Genomic DNA, 20731 nt, shown 5'->3' on the forward strand with positions numbered 1-20731 from the left:
CCATCCTGACAGAGCCAAGCAGGACCCTGTGGGTCACTTGAGACAGGAACAAGCCTTTTGATGGCCTGCAGCTGAGGTGTCAGCCTGAGTAACTTCCAGTGGCTGGGAGTTCCATGGGCTGATGCTAACGCTGCAGACACCCATGAGAGGTGGAGCCTGCAGGGCAAAGGGAGGCAGCTATTAAAAAAGCAGAGATGCTGGAGTGCAGAGCGACACATCCCAGCTCAGAGAGAGCACCCCAGCAATCTTTCCTGTCTGGCTTGTTGGTCTAGGGGTATGATTGTTGCTTTGGGTGTAAGCGGCCCTGGGTTCAATTCCTAGACGAGCCCAGTGGTTGGCCTTTTGCAAATGGCCTTTAGGAAGCAGCTAGAGCTGGAGTGAGGAGCAGCCAACGGTGGGTGAAGGTGGGCTAATGAGCTGAAAAGGGGCCTGGAACTCACCGTAGGCACCTTTGAAAATGACTCTGAATGTTGAAATCCGTCCTCTGTACACACTAGGCTGTGAAATCCCTCTAAGGCTCGGGAGGGATCTAGGGATCTCCAGACCTAGCAGTTCCCTTCCTTCACTGTGTTATCCTCAGCACAACACAGTCTGTCTGAGCAAGCCCACGTCATGTGCCCTCCCTGCAGAGGCCTGGTCGTCGCCAGAAAATTGTTTAACTACGTCGCACAGGGGTGTGAAAGATCCACACCTCTGAGCAGTTCGGTTAAGCCGACCCATGTGCCTATGGAGACAGTGTTGGGTTGATGGAAGAATTCTTCCCTCAACCTAGCTCCCGCCTCCTGGGGAGCTGATTAACCACGCTGCTGGGAGAACTGCTCTGGGCGGCGTAGGTGCGTCTACACTGCAGCATTACGGCTGCGCAGCTGTGACACTGTCATGTTTTCAGTGTAGCCAAGCCCAAGTACAATCACACACCCCCAAACACATTGTTCATACAGAGGCCCCCAAAAGGAATTAAACTAGGGTCAGTGATGGTTGTCATAATTCCATTAGCTTGGTCCAGCACATGGCTGGATGTTCTTATAGCTGTCACAGGTCCTGTGTTCATATTCCCCTTTCCTGCCTCAAGGGGCAAAAGGGGGTCCTTCAAACTGGTGAGTCCCTGGGAATTTTAACGTTCAAAATGAATACTGCAAATGCAAAGCCAAACCCAAATTTTCCAAATCACTGACTGGTGAGAAGTCCCAGTCTGGCCGGTGGAATTATTAACTCATCTTGTCTCATCCGACAAACAAGCGCAAAGGCTGGAGTTGGGGCTAGCGGTTAATATCTGTGCCTGGTTCATTCTCCCCCTGGAGGGGCTAGTCCCTGCACTGTGATCCTCCAAGCAAAGGAACTTACCTTTGAAATAGATGATGTTTAATTCAAATGCTACAGGAAGAAAATGAAACTGAATGAAAACAAACATGATGACATGAACTACAAAGAAGAAAGAAGGTGATTCCATGGTATAAATTAAGGTAACTAAAGGAGCGATACGATCTGTTGATTACACAAAAGTAACTGTAGGAAAACTGAGTCTCAATTCCATCCCAGTATCAAAGGTTAATGGATGATAAAATGGTTAACTATGTGTAAAGGTTCAAACGAAGCCAGGGTAAGTCCACAGGTTGCCCCAATGACAGGAGAATGTTGTTCAATTTGCCATTTATGGAACAACCTCTCTCTGCAGAGTGACCGTCCAGCCCTGGACGGAGGCAGGGAAATCCTCCACAGCTGGTGCAGCATCCTGAAAAAGCAGAGCAGACAGGTGTGGGTCCTAGAGATGAGAAGGAGCCTTTTGACAGACTGAGTAACATCCAGGGGCAGGGAGTTTCATGGGCTGATGTCAATGCCAGAGACACCCAGGGTGGAGGCAACAATTAAAGAGGCAAAGATGCTTGAGTACAGTGGGAGCCATCCTAGCTCAGAGAAGACTCTATTCATTCTTTCCTGTTTAGATAGTTAGTCTAGGGGTATGATTCTCACTTTGGGTGCTGGGGTCCTGCATTCAAATCCCTGACAAGCCCAGAGGTTTTGATTTTGCAAATTGCCTTTAGAAAGCAGCTGGAGCAAAGAGCAGACACCTGTGGGATGCTAATGTCACTAAGGTGCACTAGAAAGGACTGCTCTTTGGGTGCCTGGCTCCCTTAGGCTGTTATGAATGTGCTTCTAAACACAGCTTGTGATGTTTTCACATGTATGTGAGAAATGCCTCTGAAGAGAAGAGCATGGCAACAATGGGATTTGAACCCATGTCACCAGACTGACTAGAACCCACATTCCCCGAAAACTGCTGAGTCACGCTACCCTTTGCAAGGGTGTTTAGTCACCAGGGCGTGGGTTAGAGCCTAGATTGCAGTTTTGGCCATAAAAGGTCACATGTTCCTGTCCTGTGTCCATTCCATTTGTTGCACACTTTCCATGACCCCTTGTCTGGTGTTAGACGTGGAGGGCCCTGTTCTACCTCCTCTGAGCTGTCATTCATTTCTAACCTTTATCATAGCCCCTCTCCTTCATCTCCTTTTACAGTCCCAGCCTTTTCAATCCCAGTGACATCTCTCCAGTCCTGACGCCTTCTCTTTGAGCCCTCTCTGTTTGCAGCTAGAGATTAGTCCTTCATGAAAAATAACCATATTTATTGATTAAGTAAAATCTTGCATTAGCCGCAGCACGCTGGATTTCAGGTTTTCCCATCTCCTGAATCGCTGAGTAACAAACCCTTAAATGGGAAACACGTTTTTATTCTATGATGTAACATTTTGAACTGCACTTTCCAATTACTGCCTTAGCAAAGAATTTAACCGCAGCTTGCCGAGGGGATAACACATTTCCAGCCACAGGTAGAGCGAAAACTCTGTCTGTAGAGATGGCCACGGTTGCACTGTGGCTAGAAATGAGCCTCACAATAAGTACCAGCTCTGTGTCTGGTAGATTTAAGGGTATGCGTCTTGTTTTGGGCAGAAGTGGCCTTGGCATCATCTGCCTGGTAAAAGTGGGCCCCATTCCCTTCTCACGTGTCAAGAATTTTCAAAGAGCCAAAGTTGTTCTAAATGTAAAAGGAATTTTTTAAACCAAGTTTCTTTACCTTGTTCTTGAAACGTCAGTTTGTCTGCAACGTCGTCTGCAGCTTGGGAGCAAAGGATAGTCCTTCTGACAAAAGAATTGCCTGAAAAACATTTTTCGCTGGTGCAAAATAAATGGATGACAGTTTTTTCAGGGCATCATCGATAGAACAACCCCCCCCGAAGCCAATATTGTACCTTCTCATTCGGGAGGTAAAAACTAAACTTAGTCTGGAAAATGTTTCAGTTTTTTTCAAAAAAACCTGATTTTATTTTTGACAAAAATGGAATTTTTTTCTCTTCAAAATTGAAGGTTAATGGAAACTATTCCCATACACTCCCACCTGTCTATCTACACACAGCCATCTATCCATCTCCACACACTCCCATCTATCTAGCTACACACAGCCATCTTTCCATTTCCACACACTCCCATCTATCTAGCTACACACAGCCATCTATCCATCCCCAGACACTACCATCTGTCTATCTACACACAGACAGCTATCCATCCCCAGACACTCCCACCTGTCTATCTACACACAGCCATCTATCCGTCCCCACACACTACCATCTGTCTATCTACACACAGCCAGCCAGCCATCCCCATACACTCCCATCAGTCTATCTACACACAGCCATCTATCCATCTCCATACACTCAGGTCTATCTACATAAAGGCCCCCAAAGGAAGAGCTTAACATAGCTCGCTAAGAATATCAGAATTGTTGTAATTATATGTTTCGAAAAATAGAAAGTTTCTCCACCTGGGAAGGAGTTTATATAGGAAATGTTTAGTTGTTTAGACAGCAAATGGGACCATTTATCTTCTTTGTTGAAACTCCTTACTCTGAAATCCAAAAAACCTGCAAGCTACAATCTAAGATCTGGAACAGTTGGTCATATTTGGGGAAGTACTAAAATAATTACCCTTCACCTTTCAGTTCTAGACATACCAGACTCTCTCATATCACAGGAGCATTTATCTTTCTGATCTTGTTCCAATGTTGGGGGTATAAATTTGCAAGCTTACCCCACAATGATTTCATATGGATAAGTAGTGCCATGCGGTATCTTGGAAAGTTCATTTAATTCAGTGAATGAAAAATGGAATACAAATCAAACAGGCACCCTGAAGTCTTGTTTGGCATTTTCTTCTCTTCTGCTGGAGCAAATTCAAGAATAAAAAAGTCTCCCTTTGGCTAGCATAGGTGAGGCTTTCGAATAGTCCAGCTCCAATCTTCACCGGAGTTCAGCTTTTTCATTCACTCCCAAGGCTATGGACAGTCCGTTGCTGTTATAAAGATTTTTTTTCCCTTCTTCTTCCAAAACAACCTCCCGAACTCATTGGGTGTCTTCAGCAACAGCATCTAGGAATCTATGCAGCATGAAGCTGGTGGCATAAGACCATAAGAACGGCCCTACAGGGTCAGACCAAAGGTCCATCTAGCCCAGTATCTTGTCTTTCAACAGTGGCCAGTGCCAGGTGCCCCAGAAAGAATGAACAGAATAGGTAATCGTCAAGTGATCCATCCCCTGTCGTCCATTCCCAGCTTCTGGGCACTATAAGAAATTCCTCCAGCTGTGAGGGCACATAACACTGGTAGGACTTTCCTACAATACTCACTAAAATCTGGTACCAGCATCCAAGTCTCAGTCATGGCCTCCAATTTAGCTGCCATTGAAGACGTTAATAAAGCACCCATTGACTTTAAAGTGAGCAGGCCAGGCTATGCTTCAGTAATTCCCACACATATTTGACTGTCAGATCTTTTGCCGGTGGGGTTTTTATCACGGCTTTCAGGTCATTGACAGATTTTCCAAAGTGCTCAGTGAGTTATGCAAGGGAGTTTTTCATTCTCCAGGCCGAAGCTCTTGGAATAATTGTGCATGCATTTCAGCAAGATGGGAACATTAAAAGCAAGAGAGAGACTTTTGACATGAGGACCAAGAATCACAGCCACATCTCTAGAAGCAGCTCCCAACAGGAGGGCTAATTTCCACATCTGGTGTTTTAGGGTTTCCTTCTTCTTTTGTAAGCTCTGTGGAGAAATGTTTGGCAGGCTGAGCAGGAAAGCCTGTCTCTTGTGACTGGGAAGTTCATGATCCAAAGTGTCCACCAGGTCATGGAAATCGTACTTCTCTAAATCAAAGCTGGAGAGAAGGAAAACCTTAGGATAGGTCATCCCTTCTGCTTCCAGGTGCAGTATGCAATTCTCTTTCATTTCTTCCAAGATCTTCTCCTCCTTGTAAGTGGAGGGTCGTTGCCTCTTGGCATTATACAAGTTGGCATCTACTTCGGAGCACACAAAGTAAAACTTCTTTCCCAATCCCTGAATCTCCCTAGCGAGCTTGTCATGGCTGGATTTGAATCGCTCAGAAGTGATAATGATGAAGAAATCATAGCTGTCAAAGTTTACTTTCTCAGGATATTGGTCTAGCTGAAAATCTAGGTGTTTCAAACCAGGTGTTTCAACTCCTGGTATGCCCCAGAATGTTACTTTGGAGTATGTCGGGTGTGGATAAGGAGTTGGCTTCCTTGTTGTTTCTGTCTCCCCAGTCGCAGCCGCATTTTCATCTTTATGTCCCACATCCTGGATGGCGTTGATGAAAGATGATTTTCCAGCACCTGTCTCTCCCGTGATGGCGATATTTAGCATGGCATTTTCAAATGACTTCAATTCCTCCTTCACTTTGCAAGCTGCTTCTGATGGGTCTTCAGTTTCGAAATGAGCCAGGAGGTTTCCATAGCTCTGTAAACCCATCTCGACAACTTCCTTTTGGTCTGAGTCCAGATCCAGGGCCATCATGAAATTTGTGAGAGCTTCCATCTGCCCCAGAAAAGAAAGGGAATATTTCACTCATTGTTTGTTTTAAAAAGGCAGAATAAGAAAACCCCGGATGGTGTAAGAATCCACAAATACAGGCCCAATTCGCCATAGTTCTTCATCTTTGTTATAAATATAAAGGGAAGGGTAACAACCTTTACGTATGCAGTAACATCAAATCCTCCCTGGCCAGAGGTACAGAATCACTTACCCATAAGGGGTTAATCAGTTCAATTAACCTAGCTGGCACCTGACCAGAAGGACCAATGGGGAAAGAAGATACTTTCAAATCTGGGGGGGGAAGGGGGAGGTTTTGTTTGTGCTCTCTTTGTGTTCCCTCTTGAGACAAAGAGAGAGACCAAGTAGGTAATCCAGCTCCTACTGAACTGATACATCTAAAATTACAGAAATTGTAAGTAATAGCAATGAAATGCGTTAGATTATCATTTATTTTAGCTTGTGAATTTTCTCTATGCCAAGAGGGAGGTTTATTCCTGTTTTTGTAACTTTGAAGTTGAGCCTAGAGGGGAATCCTCTGTGTTTTAAATCTTTTCATTACCCTGTAAAATTACCTTCCATCCTGACTTTACAGAGGTGCTTCTTGTACTTTTTTTTTATAATAAAGTTCTTCTTTTAAGAACCTGATTGGTTTTTAGTGTCCTAAAAGCCCAAGGGTCTGGTCTGTGCTCACCTTGTTAACCTATTTGGTTGGTATATTATTCTCAAGCCTTCCCTGCAAACGGGGTGAAGGAGCTTGGGGGGATATTTTGGGAGAGATAGGGCTCCAAGTGGCCCCTCCCTGAATGTTTGTTTAAATCACTTGGTGGTGGCAGCAATACCGTCCAAGGACAAGGAAAGGAATTTCTGCCTTGGGGAAGTTTTTAACCTAAGCTGGTGGAATATAAGCTTAGGGGGTCTTTCATGTGGGTCCCCACATCTGTACCCCAGAGTTCAGAGTGGGGAGAAAACCCTGACAATCTCGTATAGCGCAAATAAATGCAAAGTGGGTATAAAATGGTATGGAATTAGGCCCTGATTTGTTTGGGGAATAGGTTTATTTCAACCACCTCAGTCTGTCTCCAGATGACCAAAAAAGTGCTTTTTAAATTGCGTTATCCAGTAGTAAGTTCACAGAGAACTTAGAAAAAAACCCAGATATTCTTGCTTAGAATCCAAAGCCCAACACACAAGAACTCAAACCAGAGAGAGACAAAGCAGGGTGCTCCCTAAGGCAGAGCAGCACAACTCACCTGCCTTGCTCTAGACCAGGGGTCTCAAACACATGGCCCGTGGGCCCGTGTGGCCTGCGGAGTTATTTCCTGCAGCCCGCCATAGGCACCGACTCCATGGGTGCTCCAGGACTGGAGCACCCACAGGGAAAAATAAGTAGGTGCCCTGCACACACAGACAGCCAAGCTCCCCTTCCCCCACATCCCCACCGAGCACGCTATGTCCCCGCTCCTCTGCCTACCTCCCAGCACTTCCCGCCACCAAGTGGAGTGCCCCAAGGGTCGGTCCTGGGGCCGGTTTTGTTCAATATCTTCATAAATGATCTGGAGGATGGTGTGGATTGCACCCTCAGCAAGTTTGCAGATGACACTAAACTGGGAGGAGAGGTAGATACGCTGGAGGGTAGGGATAGGATACAGAGGGACCTAGACAAATCAGAGGATTGTGCCAAAAGAAATCTGATGAGGTTCAACAAGGACAAGTGCAGAGTCCTGCACTTAGGACGGAAGAATCCAATGCACCGCTACAGACTAGGGACCAAATGGCTCGGCAGCAGTTCTGCAGAAAAGGACCTAGGGGTTACAGTGGACAAGAAGCTGGATATGAGTCAACAGTGTGCCCTTGTTGCCAAGAAGGCCAATGGCATTTTGGAATGTATAAGTAGGGGCATTGCCAGCAGATCGAGGGACGTGATCGTTCCCCTCTATTTGACATTGGTGAGGCCTCATCCGGAGTACTGTGTCCAGTTTTGGGCCCCACACTACAAGAAGGAGGCAGTGACCATGAGTTGGTTGAGTTCAGGATCCTGACGCAGGGAAGAAAGGTAAGCAGCAGGATACGGACCCTGGACTTCAGGAAAGCAGACTTCGACTCCCTCAGGGAACAGATGGCCAGGATCCCCTGGGGGACTAACATGAAGGGGAAGGGAGTCCAGGAGAGCTGGCTGTATTTCAAGGAATCCCTGTTGAGGTTACAGGGACAAACCATCCCGATGAGTCGAAAGAATAGTAAATATGGCAGGCGACCAGCTTGGCTTAATGGTGAAATCCTAGCGGATCTTAAACATAAAAAAGAAGCTTACAAGAAGTGGAAGGTTGGACATATGACCAGGGAAGAGTATAAAAATATTGCTCGGGCATGTAGGAAAGATATCAGGAGGGCCAAATCGCACCTGGAGCTGCAGCTAGCAAGAGATGTCAAGAGTAACAAGAAGGGTTTCTTCAGGTATGTTGGCAACAAGAAGAAAGCCAAGGAAAGTGTGGGCCCCTTACTGAATGAGGGAGGCAACCTAGTGACAGAGGATGTGGAAAAAGCTAATGTACTCAATGCTTTTTTTGCCTCTGTTTTCACTAACAAGGTCAGCTCCCAGACTGCTGCGCTGGGCATCACAGAATGGGGAAGAGATGGCCAGCCCTCTGTGGAGATAGAGGTGGTTAGGGACTATTTAGAAAAGCTGGACGTGCACAAGTCCATGGGGCCGGACGAGTTGCATCCGAGAGTGCTGAAGGAATTGGCGGCTGTGATTGCAGAGCCCTTGGCCATTATCTTTGAAAACTCGTGGCGAATGGGGGAAGTCCCGGATGACTGGAAAAAGGCGAATGTAGTGCCAATCTTTAAAAAAGGGAAGAAGGAGGATCCTGGGAACTACAGGCCAGTCAGCCTCACCTCAGTCCCTGGAAAAATCATGGAGCAGGTCCTCAAAGAATCAATCCTGAAGCACTTACACGAGAGGAAAGTGATCAGGAACAGTCAGCATGGGTTCACCAAGGGAAGGTCATGCCTGACTAATCTAATCGCATTTTATGATGAGATTACTGGTTCTGTGGATGAAGGGAAAGCAGTGGATGTATTGTTTCTTGACTTTAGCAAAGCTTTTGACACGGTCTCCCACAGTATTCTTGTCAGCAAGTTAAGGAAGTATGGGCTGGATGAATGCACTATAAGGTGGGTAGAAAGCTGGCTAGATTGTCGGGCTCAACGGGTAGTGATCAATGGCTCCATGTCTAGTTGGCAGCCGGTGTCAAATGGTGTGCCCCAGGGGTCGGTCCTGGGGCCGGTTTTGTTCAATATCTTCATAAATGATCTGGAGGATGGTGTGGATTGCACTCTCAGCAAATTTGCGGATGATACTAAACTGGGAGGAGTGGTAGATACGCTGGAGGGGAGGGATAGGATACAGAAGGACCTAGACAAATTGGAGGATTGGGCCAAAAGAAATCTGATGAGGTTCAATAAGGATAAGTGCAGGGTCCTGCACTTAGGATGGAAGAATCCAATGCACCGCTACAGACTAGGGACCGAATGGCTAGGCAGCAGTTCAGCAGAAAAGGACCTAGGGGTGACAGTGGACGAGAAGCTGGATATGAGTCAACAGTGTGCCCTTGTTGCCAAGAAGGCCAATGGCATTTTGGGATGTATAAGTAGGGGCATAGCGAGCAGATCGAGGGACGTGATCGTTCCCCTCTATTCGACACTGGTGAGGCCTCATCTGGAGTACTGTGTCCAGTTTTGGGCCCCACACTACAAGAAGGATGTGGATAAATTGGAGAGAGTCCAGCGAAGGGCAACAAAAATGATTAGGGGTCTAGAGCACATGACTTATGAGGAGAGGCTGAGGGAGCTGGGATTGTTTAGTCTGCAGAAGAGAAGAATGAGGGGGGATTTGATAGCTGCTTTCAACTACCTGAAAGGGGGTTCCAAAGAGGATGGCTCTAGACTGTTCTCAATGGTAGCAGATGACAGAACGAGGAGTAATGGTCTCAAGTTGCAATGGGGGAGGTTTAGATTGGATATTAGGAAAAACTTTTTCACTAAGAGGGTGGTGAAACACTGGAATGCGTTACCTAGGGAGGTGGTAGAATCTCCTTCCTTAGAGGTTTTTAAGGTCAGGCTTGACAAAGCCCTGGCTGGGATGATTTAACTGGGAATTGGTCCTGCTTCGAGCAGGGGGTTGGACTAGATGACCTTCTGGGGTCCCTTCCAACCCTGATATTCTATGATTCTAAGGATGTGGAAAAATTGGAAAGAGTCCAGCGGAGGGCAACAAAAATGATTAGGGGACTGGAACACATGACTTATGAGGAGAGGCTGAGGGAACTGGGATTGTTTAGTCTGCAGAAGAGAAGAATGAGGGGGGATTTGATAGCTGCTTTCAACTACCTGAAAGGGGGTTCCAGAGAGGATGGATCGAGACTGTTCTCAGTGGTAGTGGATGACAGAACGAGGAGTAATGGTCTCAAGTTGCAGTGGGGGAGATTTAGGTTGGATATTAGGAAAAACTTTTTCACTAGGAGGGTGGTGAAACATTGGAATGTGTTACCTAGGGAGGTGGTGGAATCTCGTTTCTTAGAAGTTTTTAAGGTCAGGCTTGACAAAGACCTGGCTGGGATGATTTAGTTGGGGATTGGTCCTGCTTTGAGCAGGGGATTGGACTAGATGACCTCCGGAGGTACCTTCCAACCCTGATATTCTATGACATTGAAAGCAAGAGCTTATCATTGTAACACAGTTTTCAATCCACCAGCCTCCTCCTCAGTACATTCCTTAATTGACAGGCACAATAAAAACAAAATCATAAATGTAATCTTATGTGAGGGCTGCGATTTCGCTGTGGGCACCCTCTTCTAGAACTACCATCTCCTCCTCCTCATCATCTTCCTCTTGACAACCAAACCTTTTGCCATCTTTACTAACTTCAGGGGTCACGTCCAGTAACAGCTGATCAAGAGGCCTCTACCAACTATCTCACAGATCTGAATATCGACGCTGTCTTCCTTCAGCAGAAGAGCCTGGTGGTTTCCATATCTTGATCTAACACCAGCCACCAAAAACAGCTTCTGGCCACATCTTTCCTGGCTACTTGTTCTGTGATTTGGCCACCCCAAAAGGGTATAGTGCACCACCTTAAGCTAAATGGGGTCATTCCTTCTTTCCAGAGTAATTTCCTTATCTGTAATAGGGAGGTTGTCTAGAAAAGAGATTCTATATCCAAAATTTTCTTCATGGGCGGCGCATAACGGAGGCTAGGAGAGGCTAAGCCTCCGCAAACCTCGTGCTGCTGTGTGGGGGGGGAAGGGGTGTCAGTGGCAGATTCCCACATGGCCTATGGGCCTCGGCCAATTTGGGGCCCCTGGAAAAATCTCCCCCAGCTATTGGGGCAGGGCTGGAGGAGCTCTTGCTCCCCTCTGCAGAGCTTTTCTGTTTTCAGGGCTGCAGCTGTGGGAGGAGGCAGGGACTTGTGGGGGGAGGCAGAGTGGGGGTGGGGCCATGGGAGAAGGGGATGAATGTGGGGGCTGGTGTGCTCTCTTCAGGGCAGAAAGGAACAAGACCTGTCACTACAACACACGGACAATCTAGTCAAACCTTTGACCCGGGTGATTTGTGAGCCATGCACGTCAGTGTGGGCAACTGCTTTTCTGCTGGTGTCTGTGGATTTCTTAGGGGAGGGGGAAGATCAGACGAGCCAGATGCAGCATTGCAGGGTGGGGAGCCTGGCGCTCTGTCCCTGCTTCTCCATACTCCTTTTTGCCCACCCCCATTCTTCTCCTGTTCATTCTGCCCCGGGAGCCTCTGCTCCTTTTCGCCTCCCTTCAGCCCAGGCCTCCCGGGCCCAGCAGCAGAAGCATTAAACAGGAGTTCACCTGCCCTCACTGAAGCTGAGCAAATACGCAATTTTTCAGTTTGGTGGCTAAGGCAAAAAAAAACAGGAAAACAATCGGTTCATTTCTAACCCACACCGTTGTTTTTTCTCTTCAGTTTTTCTCACTGAAACAAAGAAACTAATAAAAGAAAGAGGGGGAAAGGGTTCGGGTTGAGCAAAACGTCCTGTCAACATTTCGCCTTGGAAATGTGTTAAAACAAAATGTGGAAACGCGCCGTTGTGAAAATGTCGGAACAAATCATTTCAACTCTTGAGCAAGTTTTGCCTCATTTTCTAGTCAGCGGAAACCATTTGCTGGATTGGACCCAAATCCGTGAATAGTTTTAATGCATTTTAAACCCGCAGCCCAGCTCAGCAGCGTGGCGCAATCAAGGCAGGGACACTCCTGCTCCCGGCTCGCAGCCAAATGGACGCACGAGACCCCCGGTGGGAAGAGGCAGATGGGGGTGACGGGCTGCAAACGTCACATCCAAGTAACTAGACCTGGCAGCCTTGATTTAATGTGTCCCCCAGCGTGTTATGTGAGAACCACAGCACCGCCCCCCCCCCCCGCCAAAACCGCCCACAGTTCCCTATGCCCAACAGTCATTTTAACACATGTCACAGGTAGATGGTTAAGAATTTAGGGAATACTGCGGAAACTTGTGTTTCTTGGTGCCAAAGAATAATGTCTTTCAGCATTATAAATCCAAAATGTGAGTATCTTTAAGCGTTATTAAACCTTAGCGTTATTATCGGGCTGTATAATTATGAACTTTCTTTGTTTTAATTGGTTCACATGTAATAAATAAGGTCGATAAAAGAAAAGTAACAGCGTTAAAGCTTAATAGACTACGAAAGTGACGACATCACACTCCAAGCGGGTAACCGTGAGGGAGGGGATTATTTTCCAAACAACTGGTGTCGGGTTATAACGTTGAAAATGTCATTTTGTTTCCGTGTAAACACTGTTACTAGCTGTTTTAATAGGTAAGTGAGTGTATGTTACTAATCATTGAATCTTTAAGCAGTGAAAAGACGTGTTGGGATGGCTGCAATGTGGTTTAAATCACCAACAATGTGGTGGGTGTGTCAGCCATCCTTAACGCTATAATACTTGCAGTCGGGAGCACAGTACATAACAATATTCAAATGCCCCATGGCAGCAAGAGGAAAAAGAAAACCCTCAGGAGCTGAGTATTGTAAATGAAAGGCTGAGAAGGAAAAGGACCAAGCAAAACAGCAGGGATCCTTCCTGAAATATCTTCTCTTTAATCCAAATAAAGATGGAAGCAGTTCACAGCATCCAAATGAAGGAATTTTCCTTGGAGAGGAGGTTAGCTCACATCCGCATGGAAGCAGTTTGGAACATCAAGATGAAGGTATATTACTTCGAGATGAGGGTAGCTCACATCCACAAAAAAGCAGTTTGGAAACTCAAGATGATGGAAACTAGATGAAGGCAGCTCACAGCATCAGGCTGATATGGAAGTGGAGAAAATTTATTCACCTTCAGAGCAAATGTATAAATTGAAGTAAATGAAGTAGAAGGAAGAAAGGATGAGGAAGTTACAAACAAGTTACAGTATGGGGATCCAGCTTCATGGCCCAGATGTGATGACAGTGTGTGGCAAATTCTTGTGGAACATGGAACCGAACAAGTTCATGAATTTCCCTTCCCTAAGGATGGAAATAAAAGAAAATTCTCTGCTCAGCATTACAAGAGGAAACTCATTAATGGGGAAGAAATTCATCGAAACTGGTTCCAATATTCAGTGTCGAAGGACTCTGTGTTTTGCTTTTACTGCAAATTGTTTAGAAATCAAGGAATTGGTACATCACTTACTGACAATGGTTCGAAGGACTGGAAAAACATATCTTCAATTCTCTCTTCACATGAAAGAAGTACAGAACATTTGGAATGTTTTCAAAATTGGAAAGAACTTGAATTACAATTGAAAAAAGGAAAAATTATTGATGAAGAAAATTTACGTGTGATCAAGGAAAAAGAAGAACATTGGCAACAAATACTAGAGCATCTGATTGCTTTAGTCAGAGTTCTTGGTGGGCAAACTTTAGCATTCCGCGGCCATGGTAGAAATGAAAAATTATACACTTCTGGGTAATGGAAACTTTTAAAAATTTGTTGAATACCTCGCTTTGTTTGATCCAGGCATGAAGGAGCATCTACGTAAAATAACTGATCATGAAACACAGGTTCATTACTTAGGAAAAAATATGCGGAATGAACTGATTCAAATCCCAGCAAATGCCATTAAAAAAAATTGTAGACGCGGCCCATTCTGCAAAATGCTTTTCAATAACACTGGACTGTACACCAGATGTGAATCGTGTTGAACAAATCACGATGATCATTCATTTTGTGAATATGGAAAAGTCTGCAGATGAAGATAATGCTGAAGTGCTCATAAAGGAACATTTTTTGGGTTTCGTACCACTGAAAGAGACGACTTGAGCATTTATGACTGAAACTATTCTACAAGAGCCTGAAACAATATCATTATCTGTTGAAAATGTGATAGAGGCCAGAGATGAATGACTGCCAAGAGAAGATAGCATGGACCTTCTATTTGTAACACTGGGTCATTGACTAAAAGCAGAATATTTAAGTCATGAAGGATTTGAATCTGTGACTTTGTGCGTTCAAAGCAGTAGTTTAGCCTCTAGCTCACCCAACGAGAGCCCAGTAGCTTTATAGCTGGTGTGTGACTATGCTGGCTTTATACTCCAGACTCTTTGGAAGTGGGGTTCTGCTGCCCCGTATCTGTCTTTAGAGGAATTTCCCAGACAATTGTGCAAAGGGACCAAGGGATGGATTTAGACCTTCAAAGTTGTTTTGCAGACAGCCTAAAGGAGTTAAGTTCTCAGTATAGTCATCAGTAGAGCAGCCCTTTCTAACCCACCCTGAGCCACTCCTGCCCCCTCTCCAGAGCTCGTTAGCTCCCCTTAGCAAATATAGTGGCCCAAGCCCATCTGCTCCTCTTTGCAAGCTTTAGCTGTTTTCTAAATGCAATTTGCAAAACTAGAACCTGCTATAAACCCAGGCCTTCTCTCACCCAAAATGAGAATCCCCTAGATCAATGAACTGGAGAGCAAAGCTACAGCGAAGGGTTAACACCATTATCCAAGGCACTGGTGAGCTCTCATCTGGAATACTGTGCAATTCTGGTCTTCCATGTGTAAGAAAGAGGAATTCAGACTGGAACAGGTGCAGAGAAAGGCTACTAGAATGATCAGAGGAATGGAAAATCTGCCTTATGAGAGGAGACTCAAAGAGCTTGGCTTGTTTAGCCTAACCAAAAGAAGGCTGAGGGGGATACGATCACTCTCTATAAATACATCCAAGGGATAAACACCAGGGAGGGAGAGAAGATATTTAAGTTAAGTGCCAATGTTGACACAAGAACTAATGGATATAAACTGGCCATCAACAAGTTTAGGCTTGAAATTAGGTGGAGGTTTCTAACCAATAGACGAGTGAGGTTCTGGAGTAGCCTCCCAAGGAGACCACTGGGGTAAAAAAAAAAACTGACTCCGGTTTGTTACTCAGAGATCAGGAGATAGGAAAGCCCCAATCCAGTTCCCTCGGGCTAGTGCAAGGGTTTTATTACTGCCTTAACAGGGTTATTTTTCACAAAGGAATAATCTCTGATTACAAACAGACAGGGCTCAGAGACAAAGCAATGGGATGGGATGGATGTCTGCATGAAGAGAGATGGAAAAGGAGACGAACGAGAAGGGATGTGTTAGGGTATGTCTACACAGGGGTAAAAGCCCCTCAGCATCGCCATGACTGGCCTGGGTCAGCTGACTCGAGTATGCAGGTGTCCTAAGGTTTTCCTTCTGTCCACCTTTGATCTAGAGAAGTACGATTTCCATGACCTGGTAGACACTTTGGATCATGAACTTACCAATCACAAGAGACGGGCTTTCCTGCTCAGCCTGCCGGACGTTTCTCTACAGATCTTACAAAAGAAGAAGGAAGCCCTAGGACAGTAGATGTGGAAATTAGCCCTCTTATCGGGAGCTGCCTTTGGAGACGTGGCTGCAATTCCTGGTCTTCATGTCAAAAGTCTCTCTCTTACTTTTAATGTTCCCATCTTGCTGAAACGCATTCACGATTATTCCAAGAGCTTCAGCCTGGAGGACGACTCCCTTGCAAAACTCGTTCAGCATTCTGGAAAGTCTGTCAATGACCTGAAAGCCATGATAAAGACCCCACTGGACGAAGATCTAACAGTCAAATATGCGTGGGAATTACTGAACCATTATTGTCTTCAATGGGAGCTAAATTGAAGGCCATGACTGAGACTTGGATGCTGGTACCAGATTTTAGTGAGTATTGTGGGAAAGTCCTACCTGTGTTATGTGCCCTCACAGCGAAGGGTAATTATTTTAGTACTTCCCCAAATATGACCAACTGTTCCAGAACTTAGATTGTAGCTTGCAGGTTTTTTGGATTTCAGAGTAAGGAGTTTCAACAAAGAAGATAAATTGTCCCATTTGCTGTCTAAACAACTAAACATTTCCTACATAAACTTCTTCCCAGGTAGAGAAACTTGCTATTTTTAGGAACATATAATTACAAGTACTCTGATATTCTTTGGGAGCGTAGATATTAAGTCTTCCCTTGACCATCCCCCATCATGAAGAGGAGGTGGTGGGACGGTTAAAGCTTGCTGGTTCCTGTCATAAATATAAAGGGAAGGGTAAACCCCTTTAAAATCCCTCCTGGCCAGAGGAAAAATCCTCTCACCTGTAAAGGGTTAAGAAGCTAGGATAACCTCGCTGGCACCTGACCAAAATGACCAATGAGGAGACAAGATATTTTCAGAAGCTGGGGGGAAGGAAAAACAAAAGCTCTCTCTCTGTCTGTGTGATGCTTTTGCCGGGGACAGAACAGGAATGGAGTCTTAGAACTTAGTAAGTAATCTAGCTAGATATGCCTTAGATTCTGTTCGTTTAAAAGGCTGAGAAAATAAGCAGTGCTGAATAGAATGGATGTTCCTGTCTTTGTATCTTTTTGTAACTTAAGGTTTTGCCTAGAGGGATTCTCTATGTTTTGAATCTAATTACCCTATAAGGTATTTATCATCCTGATTTTAAAGAGGTGATTCTTTTTACTTCTATTAAAATTCTTCTTTTAAGAAACTGAATGTTTTTTCATTGTTCTTAAGATCCAAGAGTTTGGGTCTGTGGTCACCTATGCAAATTGGTGAGGATTTTTATCAAACTTTCCCCAGGAAGTGGGGTGCAAGGTTTTGGGGAGGATTTTGGGGGGAAAGTCGTTTCCAAACGGCTCTTTCCCAGTAATAAACCCGGTTAGACGTTTGGTGGTGACAGTGAAAGTCCAAGGGCAACAGGTAAAATAGTTTATACCTTGGGGAAGTTTTAACCTAAGCTGGTAAAAGTAAGCTTAGGAGGTTTTCATGCAGGTCCCCACATCTGTACCCTAGAGTTCAGAGTGAGGAAGGAACCTTGACAGTTTTGTTTTAAAGTTTCCAGTCCAAAAAACTGTGTACGCAGAACCAGGCCCCATGTGTTAAGACACCAAATCATAGAATCATAGAATCATAGAATATCAGGGTTGGAAGGGACCTCAGGAGGTCATCTAGTCCAACCCCCTGCTCAAAGCAGGACCAATCCCCAATCAAATCATCCCAGCCAAGGCTTTGTCAAGCCTGACCTTAAAAACTTCCAAGGAAGGAGATTCTACCACCTCCCTAGGTAACGCATTCCAGTGTTTCACCACCCTCCTAGTGAAAAAGTTTTTCCTAATATCCAACCTAAACCTCCCCCACTGCAACTTGAGACCATTACTCCTTGTCCTGTCCTCTTCTACCACTGAGAATAGTCTAGAACCATCCTCTCTGGAACCACCTCTCAGGTAGTTGAAAGCAGCTATCAAATCCCCCCTCATTCTTCTCTTCTGCAGACTAAACAATCCCAGTTCCCTCAGCCTCTCCTCATAAGTCATGTGTTCCAGACCCCTAATCATTTTTGTTGCCCTTCGCTGGACTCTCTCCAATTTATCCACATCCTTCTTGTAGTGTGGGGCCCAAAACTGGACACAGTACTCCAGATGAGGCCTCACCAATGTCGAAGAGAGGGGAACGATCACGTCCCTCGATCTGCTCGCTATGCCCCTACTTATACATCCCAAAATGCCATTGGCCTTCTTGGCAACAACGGCACACTGTTGACTCATATCCAGCTTCTCGTCCACTGTAACCCCTAGGTCCTTTTCCGCAGAACTGCTGCCTAGCCATTCGGTCCCTAGTCTGTAGCTGTGCATTGGGTTCTTCTGTCCTAAGTGCAGGACCCTGCACTTATCCTTATTGAACCTCATCAGGTTTCTTTTGGCCCAATCCTCCAATTTGTCTAGGTCCCTCTGTATCCTATCCCTGCCCTCCAGCGTATCTACCACTCCTCCCAGTTTAGTATCATCCGCAAATTTGCTGAGGGTGCAATCCACACCATCCTCCAGATCATTTATGAAGATATTGAACAAAACCGGCCCCAGGACCGACCCCTGGGGCACTCCACTTGACACCGGCTGCCAACTAGACATGGAGCCATTGATCACTACCCGTTGAGCCCAACAATCTAGCCAACTTTCTACCCACCTTATAGTGCATTCATCCAGCCCATACTTCTTTAACTTGCTGACAAGAATACTGTGGGAGACCGTGTCAAAAGCTTTGCTAAAGTCAAGAAACAATATATCCACTGCTTTCCCTTCATCCACAGAATCAGTAATCTCATCATAGAAGGCTATTAGATTAGTCAGGCATGACCTTCCCTTGGTGAATCCATACTGACTGTTCCTGATCACTTTCCTCTCATGTAAGTGCTTCAGGATTGATTCTTTGAGGACCTGCTCCATGATTTCTCCGGGGACTGAGGTGAGGCTGACTGGCCTGTAGTTCCCAGGATCCTCCTTCTTCCCTTTTTTAAAGATTGGCACTACATTAGCCTTTTTCCAGTCATCTGGGACTTCCCCCGTTCGCCACGAGTTTTCAAAGATAATGGCCAATGGCTCTGCAATCACATCCGCCAATTCCTTTAGCACTCTCGGATGCAACTCGTCCGGCCCCATGGACTTGTGCACGTCCAGCTTTTCTAAATAGTCCCTAACCACCTCTTTCTCCACAGAGGGCTGGCCATCTACTCCCCATGTTGCGATGCCCAGCGCAGCAGTCTGGGAGCTGTCCTAGTTAGTGAAGACAGAGGCAAAAAAAGCATTGAGCACATTAGCTTTTTCCACATCCTCTGTCACTAGGTTGCCTCCCTCATTCAGTAAGGGGCCCACACTTTCCTTGGCTTTCTTCTTGTTGCCAACATACCTGAAGAAACCCTTCTTGTTACTCTTGACATCTCTTGCTAGCTGCAGCTCCAGGTGCGATTTGGCCCTCCTGATTTCATTCCTACATGCCCGAGCAATATTTTTATACTCTTCCCTGGTCATATGTCCAACCTTCCACTTCTTGTAAGCTTCTTTTTTTATGTTTAAGATCCGCTAGGATTTCACTGTTAAGCCAAGCTGGTCGCCTGCCATATTTACTATTCTTTCGACTCATCGGGATAGTTTGTCCCTGTAACCTCAACAGAGATTCCTTGAAATACAGCCAGCTCTCCTGGACTCCTTTCCCCTTCATGTTAGTCCCCCAGGGGATCCTACCCATCCGCTCCCTGAGGGAGTCGAAGTCTGCTTTCCTGAAGTCCAGGGTCCGTATCCTGCTGCTTACCTTTCTTCCCTGAGTCAGGATTCTGAACTCAACCAACTCATGGTCACTGCCTCCCAGATTCCCGTCCACTTTTGCTTCCCCCACTAATTCTTCCCTGTTTGTGAGCAGCAGGTCAAGAAAAGCTCCCCCCAGTTGGCTCGTCTAGCACTTGCACCAGGAAATTGTCCCCTACGCTTTCCAAAAACTTCCTGGATTGTCTATGCACCGCTGTATTGCTCTCCCAGCAAATATCAGGAAAATTAAAGTCACCCATGAGAACCAGGGCGTGCGATCTAGTAGCTTCTGCGAGTTGCCGGAAGAAAGCTTCATCCACCTCATCCCCCTGGTCTGGTGGTCTATAGCAGACTCCCACCACTACATCACTCTTGTTGCTCACACTTCTAAACTTAATCCAGAGACACTCAGGTTTTTCTGCAGTTTCGTACCGGAGCTCTGAGCAGTCATACTGCTCCCTTACATACAGTGCTACTCCACCACCTTTTCTGGCCTGCCTGTCCTTCCTGAACAGTTTATAACCATCCATGACAGTACTCCAGTCATGTGAGTTATCCCACCAAGTCTCTGTTATTCCAATCACATCATAATTCCTTGACATCACCAGGACCTCCAGTTCTCCCTGCTTGTTTCCAAGGCTTTGTGCATTTGTATATAAGCACTTGAGATAACCTGCTGATCGCCCCTCCTTCTCAGTATGAGGCAGGAGCCCGCCTCTCACAGACGTTCCTGCCTGTGTTTCCTCCCGGTATCCCGCTTTCCCACTTACCTCAGGGCTTTGGTCTCCTTCCCCCGGTGAACCTAGTTTAAAGCCCTCCTCACTAGGTTAGCCAGCCTGCTCGCAAAGATGCTCTTCCCTCTCTTTGTAAGATGGAGCCCGTCTCTGCCCAGCACTCCTCCTTCATGGAACACCATCCCATGATCAAAGAATCCAAAGCCTTCTCTCCGACACCACCTGCGTAGCCATTCGTTGACTTCCACGATCCGACGGTCCCTGCCCCGTCCTTTTCCTTCCACGGGGAGGATGGACGAGAACACCACTTGCGCCTCTAACTCCTTTATCCTTCTTCCCAGAGCCACGTAGTCCGCAGTGATCCGCTCAAGGTCATTCTTGGCAGTATCATTGGTGCCCACGTGGAGAAGCAGGAAGGGGTAGTGATCCGAGGGCTTGATGAGTCTCGGCAGTCTCTCCGTCACATCACGAATCTTAGCCCCTGGCAAGCA

The 20731-nt window shown here is 46.0% G+C and overlaps 1 pseudogene; it reads right to left on the reverse strand.

Moving 5' to 3' along the window:
• Positions 1-4758: 4758 nt before the first annotated feature.
• On the reverse strand, positions 4759-20343 carry LOC141997733 (interferon-inducible GTPase 5-like; annotated as a pseudogene).
• Positions 20344-20731: the final 388 nt, after the last annotated feature.

The sequence above is a fragment of the Natator depressus genome, chromosome 13 (assembly GCF_965152275.1).
Source record: "Natator depressus isolate rNatDep1 chromosome 13, rNatDep2.hap1, whole genome shotgun sequence".
In the NCBI taxonomy this organism is placed as follows: domain Eukaryota; kingdom Metazoa; phylum Chordata; order Testudines; family Cheloniidae; genus Natator; species Natator depressus.